The sequence below is a fragment of the Grammomys surdaster genome, unplaced genomic scaffold (genome assembly GCF_004785775.1).
Source record: "Grammomys surdaster isolate TR1022 unplaced genomic scaffold, NIH_TR_1.0 133, whole genome shotgun sequence".
In the NCBI taxonomy this organism is placed as follows: Eukaryota; Metazoa; Chordata; class Mammalia; order Rodentia; family Muridae; genus Grammomys; species Grammomys surdaster.
Window position 1 is genome coordinate 10,107,868 of NW_021604591.1, and position 6,449 is coordinate 10,114,316.

General features: G+C 35.5%; 1 non-coding gene across 1 annotated transcript; it reads left to right on the plus strand.

Moving 5' to 3' along the window:
• Positions 1-387: 387 nt before the first annotated feature.
• On the plus strand, positions 388-546 carry LOC114617008. The gene has a single exon (XR_003710726.1). It is a non-coding gene; the product is annotated as a U1 spliceosomal RNA (small nuclear RNA).
• Positions 547-6,449: the final 5,903 nt, after the last annotated feature.

The window sequence follows — 6,449 nt, forward strand, 5'->3', positions numbered from 1 at the left end:
TGTCTGAAGTGTGATAACCAGTTGCCCCATGGTTTAGTTCTGTGACATTGGAATTTCACAATGTGGCACCCTTTATTAGACAGCTATTTATGTGCATTCTTTTCATTTTTGAAATGTCCCAAAGTTGTCTATCATATGATTGAGACATATGTCAGCAAATATTTAAACCAAACTTTCCATAATTTAATTTTGCTATTAAAGTTAGTGATTTCTAGTCTGTATTTGTGCAAATACCTGATTTTTAATTTCTCACTTGTGAGATTAAGATAATGAGTCTTATATGCCTACTACTTAGCATATTTAAAATGATCAATACTTGATTATAATTTACAAATTACAAAGTGCTCTATAAATGCAAATTACTACTGACATAAAAATTGAATTTTTTTAATAGCTAGTAGGAGAGATACCATCACCACAAAGGTGGTTTTACCAGAGCAAGGCTTAGGCAATGAACTCCAGATGTGTTGACCCCTGCAATTACTTCAAATAATAGAAACTTGATTGAGTAATTTGTGCTAATATGGTGCTGTGTTCACAATCTTCTCTGAAAGAAGAAAAAATGGTTTTTAAATATATTTATTCAAATGTATAATCATGAATATTACTAAAAAAAATTGGAAGGAATATTTTATGTCTTTTTTTTTAAGAAAAGAGTTAGTAATCACTTTGGTTATAGAATTCATGTTACTATATAGAACTTTTATGAAAAAGAGAAAATATTGTGTTTAGAAAATATTGCATCAAAATGTTATTTTCTTTTTATTAATTCATGTACTAATTACATATGCATGTTGCATACATACTCCTTCCTTTTATTATGTTACATCCTCACAAATCCCTCACCCCATTAACCCCTTTCTTCCCAGATAAAAAAGGAAACCCCTTTGGGTAGCACCCTGTCCAGTGATATCAAGCTAAACTAAGTGTATTCATTCCTACTGAGGCCTGATCAGGCATTCCAGCTAGGGGAGGAAAATATTATTTTCAATAAAATAATCTTAAAAATAGAATTTCACATGCACAGGAGTATACTTTTTTCTTTGCTACTTCTATCCAATTTTTGTCTATATTTATAAATGAGAAAATACTTTGTCAAACCCATCATTATTACAAACAACAAAATATTATCCAATACTAGATAGTGGCAGACATAAAAATTAGTATTTCTTTTCAGAAAATACGTTACTCCTAGCTATTTACTATATTCTTTATCATCATCATAGTAGTTGTTGGTATTGGTTTGAAGGATCTGAATCTGGGAAGGTGATTGTCATGCCTGATCCAATTATAGGTAATAATATTACAAAGGTCAAGAATGGACTTTCATATTTAGTTTCTCAATCACTACAGGGTTAGTTTTATCTCAATAAGAGCTTTGTATAACAGGAAAGAACCTGTAACATTACAAATTGTAGTTGCAGTGAACAAATGAAGGAACAATAGAATCTGTGGAAAACCTGTACAATTTACTGGACATCACAAATTCAATTCAGGTACATTTTTTTTCTCCAAATAAGCTAGTATAACTCTGGTTTTTAGAAAAAAATCTGTGGAATTGTCCATTGTCTCTTGAAATACTTTACCGAAATAAACCAGTTGTAGTGGCCCCCTGTGCAAATCCACCAACAAGTTTCTCACCTAATGAGTAGCTCTTGATTCTTTCATGAGAAAACTTTCTATATAATGGTGTATTCTTTCTTAAATGCCTGTGAGGAAGTGTCAGAAATAGAGGAATGCATGATTCTTATATAGCATAAATTTGAGTGGCAGTCAAGTGTACTAAATTAAGACTTGATCAGTTCAGGAACCGTGTGTCTGGAACTGGATATTCACTGCATTTCCAAAGTCACTATTCTTCAGGGAAAAAAATAAATCTACACATGCACACACTCACACACACTGTCCTTAAATATGTCCCTTAAACTGTTGTACAATATGCCTTCTCTACTCTCATGAGATGGAGAACTTCATAAAATTTTTTGTATGATCCACAGGAGTCTGGAATATGATGGAGATATAACTTTCTCATATTTTTTATGTGTAAGAGTTATTTTTCTTGCAAATAGTTATACATTGATAGAAGAATTATCATAAAAATGTATGAGGATACAGAAGGATTGCGTGTACAAAAGGAGAGAGTAAATTAGTAGGAAAGACTGTGGGACAGATGAAAAGAAAAGCACAGAAAAAAGTGTCTTGATGAATCACTAACATTTTTAATGAAGTTGAAGTCATAATATCTTTTTTCTAAAACCACTGTCTTATTTACATATCCTGAAATAATTATGCTGTGATAGTGAGTGTCTACAGGCACAACATAGATACAATGACTTTAATAGAAAAGATAGTGGAAAAGAGCCTCAAACTCACTGGCACAGGTGTATATTTCTAAACAGAACTCCAATGGCTCAGGATCTAAGATCAAGAATTGATAAATGGGACCTCGTGTAATTGGAAAACTTCTGTAAGACAAAGGACATAGTCAATAGCAAGCTACAGATTGGAAAAAAAACTTCACTAACCCCACATCTGATAGAGAGATAGTATCCAAAATATGTAAATATCTCAAGGAGCTAACCACCAAGAAACCAAACAACCCAATCAAAAAATGGGATATAAGTCCAGTGATTGGGATAAATGAAATTCAAAACAAGCCTGAGATTCCATCCTAAACCAATCAGAGTGGCTAAGATCAAAGCCTCAGTTGACAGCAGATGCTGGTGAGGATGTGAAAAAAGAGGAACACTCCTCCATTGCTGGTGGGATTGCAAATTGGTACAGCCACTCTAGAAATCAATCTAGAGGTTCCTCAAAAACTTGGAAATAGATCTACCTGAGGAGTCAGCTATATCATGCTTGGGAATAATTCCAAAAGATACACCAGCATGCCACAGGGGTACATGTTCCACTGTGTTCATAGCGGCCTTGTTTGTGATAGTCAGAATCTAGTAACAACCCAGATGTTTCACAACATGAAAACAGAAAATGTGGTTCATTTACACACTGGAATACTCTTCAGCTATTAAGAATGAGGACATCCTGAGTTTTGCAGGCAAATGGATGGAACTAGAACATACCATCCTGAGTGAGGTAACTCAGACCCAAAGGGACATGCATGATATGTACTCACTAATAAGTAGATATTTGCCAAAAAAAGTACATAATACCCTGGATACAATCCTCATAACTCAAGAAAGTTAACAACCTGAAGGACCGAAGTGAGGATGCCTCAGTCTCACTCGGGAGGGAGAAGAAAGCAATCACATGGTAGGGTGAAGGAAGCAGGGACCTGGGTAGGAAAGAGGACAGGGAGGGAAAGAGGGCAATAAGATCTAGGATTTGGGGACTGAAGCCTTGAGGGCCAGCAGAAAGAATGGAAACAGGCAAACTCTGGAGATAGGAGATGTAAGGATACTCTCGAATGTACCAGAGACCAGGGAGTTGAGAGATTCTCAGAACTTGAAGGAAGGGACCGTAGATGAAATGCCCTACAATGGGGAGAGGGAAATTGTAGAGCCCACCTCCAGCAGAGAGACAGGACATCAAATAGAGGAATGGGGTTGCCATCCCACAGTCAAAAATTCAGACCCAGAATTGCTTATGTTTGAAAGAACTTCAGGGTCAAAATTGGAGAAGAGCCTGAGGGAAAGGAGGTCCAGCAGCAGTCACATATTGGAATCCAGATCAAGAGGAGGCCCCAAGGCCTATTACTGATGCTATGATGTGGTTACAAACAGGATCCTAGCATGCTGCTCTTAGAAAGGCCCAACAAGGAGCTGAATCAGATGCAGATATTTATACCCAACCAATAGATGGATGGTGACCCTTGTGGTTGAATTAGGGAAATCCTAGAGGAAGCTAAGGTGGAGGGCGACCCTATAGGAAGACCAGTAGTCTCAACTAACCAGGACATCCAAGATCTCTCAGACACTGAGCCACTAACCAGGCAGCATACACCAGCTGATGTGAGGCCCTCAATAAATACAGCAGGGGACTGCTGAGTCTGGACTCAGTGAGAGAATATAAACCTAACCCTCAAGAGACATGAGGCCCCAGGGAGTGGGGAGGTCTGGTGGGCTAAGAGTGTTTGGGGGACATCCTCTGGAGACTGTATAGGGGGGGTTATGGAGGGGAGGAAGTGTGGGATGTGGAACAGTCAGAGGGTGGACCAGGAGGGGGATAGCGACTAGACTGTAATAAAAGATTAAAAAATAAAGTAAAAATAAATACATAAATAAACAAATACATTTTCTTTAATCTAATTTAATTTCATGTGCATAGATATTAAGACTGCAATTATGCCTGTGAATCATGTGCATTCCCAATACCCACAGAGGAAAGAAGAGGGTGTTGGATCCCCTAGGAATGGAGTTATAGATAGCTATGTCCCACCATGAGCATAATTAAATTGGACTGAGTTCCTCTGGGAGACAAGCCAGTGCTCTTAACCACTGAGCAATCCCTCCAGTCCCATATATTCTTTTTGTAGAGTCAATGGTACCTGAGATCAGCTAGCTCACAGGGTGAATGACTAAAAAAAATTTCACTTTAGAGGATACATTTGTAAACAGAGGGAGTGGATAATCACCAGGCAAGGTCATTTAAGTTTACAAACAAATTCCTCTCATTACTCTCACAAGAAACAAGAGATATCCTAAGTCCTAGGTTGAGGATATTGTTGGTAATGATATGCACACTTGAAATGAATGAAAAGATGTTCATGGGAAATAGAATTACAATATATCACTGATACTAGGTACACATAATTTGTATTTTAGTATAATATTGTCCAATAAAGCACTTTTATCTTCTTTTTATAGATGTTTACATTTTCTATTGTCTGTATTTTAAATTTGGATGTTCTGAATATTTAGCCCTTATAATTATTCCATTTAAAATATTTTCTTCCATTTTTTAGTTTGTGTCTTTATTCTGATGATAGTTTCCTAGATAGAATAAAATTTCTATTTTTTTCTTATGGTTTTGGGTATGGCCAAAAGACACTTTACCCTTTTAATGAACTGAAACAATTTCCCAATTTTTCTTCTGGTACTTTTACAGTTTTATGTCTTATATTTAAATCTTAAGTCATTCTTTAGTTGAGACTTTGTGACTAATAAAAGGTGGTGGTCCAGTTTCATTATTTAAAATGTAGACATCCATTTTTGCCTGCATGATGATATCAAACAATTTCTTTTCTCTAGTTCCTGTTTCTTTAGCAACCTCAAAATTTGTTTCACAGGGGAAGGTTCTAGTCCATTCCATTAATGCTCATGTTGGCTTGTATGGCAATACCATGCTTTTTGTCTTACTTTTAAAAACCATTTCTTTGTTTTTGAGATTATAATTGCATCATTTCTCCCTTCCCTTTGCTCTTACTCATCCATCATATATACCTTCCATTGCTCTCTTTCCAACTTATGGCTGTTGGTGTACTGATAGATGTTGATATCTTTACTGGCTGGTTTTCTGTGCCAACCTGACACAGCTGGAAGTTATCACAGAGGAAGGAGCTTTGCTTGAGGAAATGATCAAAAAAAGTTGTGCATATATATCATATATATAGCTTTGATGTATATACAATTCAAATATATATCATATAGATAGATATAGATGGTATGTAGATAGAGATAGATACAGATATAGATGCATATATAAAAATAGATATCATATATATGTCAGTTTTTTACATGTAAATGTTAAATCCATATATATATGTATATACATGTATATATATACATATATGTATATATGGATGTACACTTGTTCATAAATACTATACTTTTTTGATATCTGCATGATATTTTGAATTCAAGTAGTACCACTGCTGCTACCTTTCCATGGTACACCATGTCTATCCTTTCATAATATCATTTTTCAACAATTTTTGCTCATTGAAAAGATTTTTTTTCTTCCTTCATAAGTCTACTCCTGAGTTCATTTTTTCATAATAACTTTATATTTTATAATATTGCTGCATTTTAATTATTTCTAATGAACTCTCTAGATGTGTGTTTACAGGTATTATTCTATGTGAGATCATGTCATCTTTGGATAGTGATAAGTTGTGATTTCGTTTCAGTCGTGGTGTTCTTTATCACTTTCTTTTGTCTGACTTTTGTGGCTGGGACTTGAAATTGTATGTCAAATAATAGTGACATTGCCACCTGTCAGGACATGGAGTTTTGTGTGCCACCTGAGTGCTTCTGAGGAAAGACCAAGAAAATAAGACAAGAATCTTGTGACTTCAGTTTCCTCAAAAATACAAAATTGTTTTTGAAATATGCATTTGTGCCCTTTCCAGATGAAGCAGATAGGAGTGAGTTTACAGCAGATTATTCATTACACTTCAGTATTGCTGTACGTTCCTATGCCTCCACAGAAAACAACATGGTTTTCCTTCTTTTTTTCTTCTCTCTCTCTCTCTCTCTCTCTCTCTCTCTCTC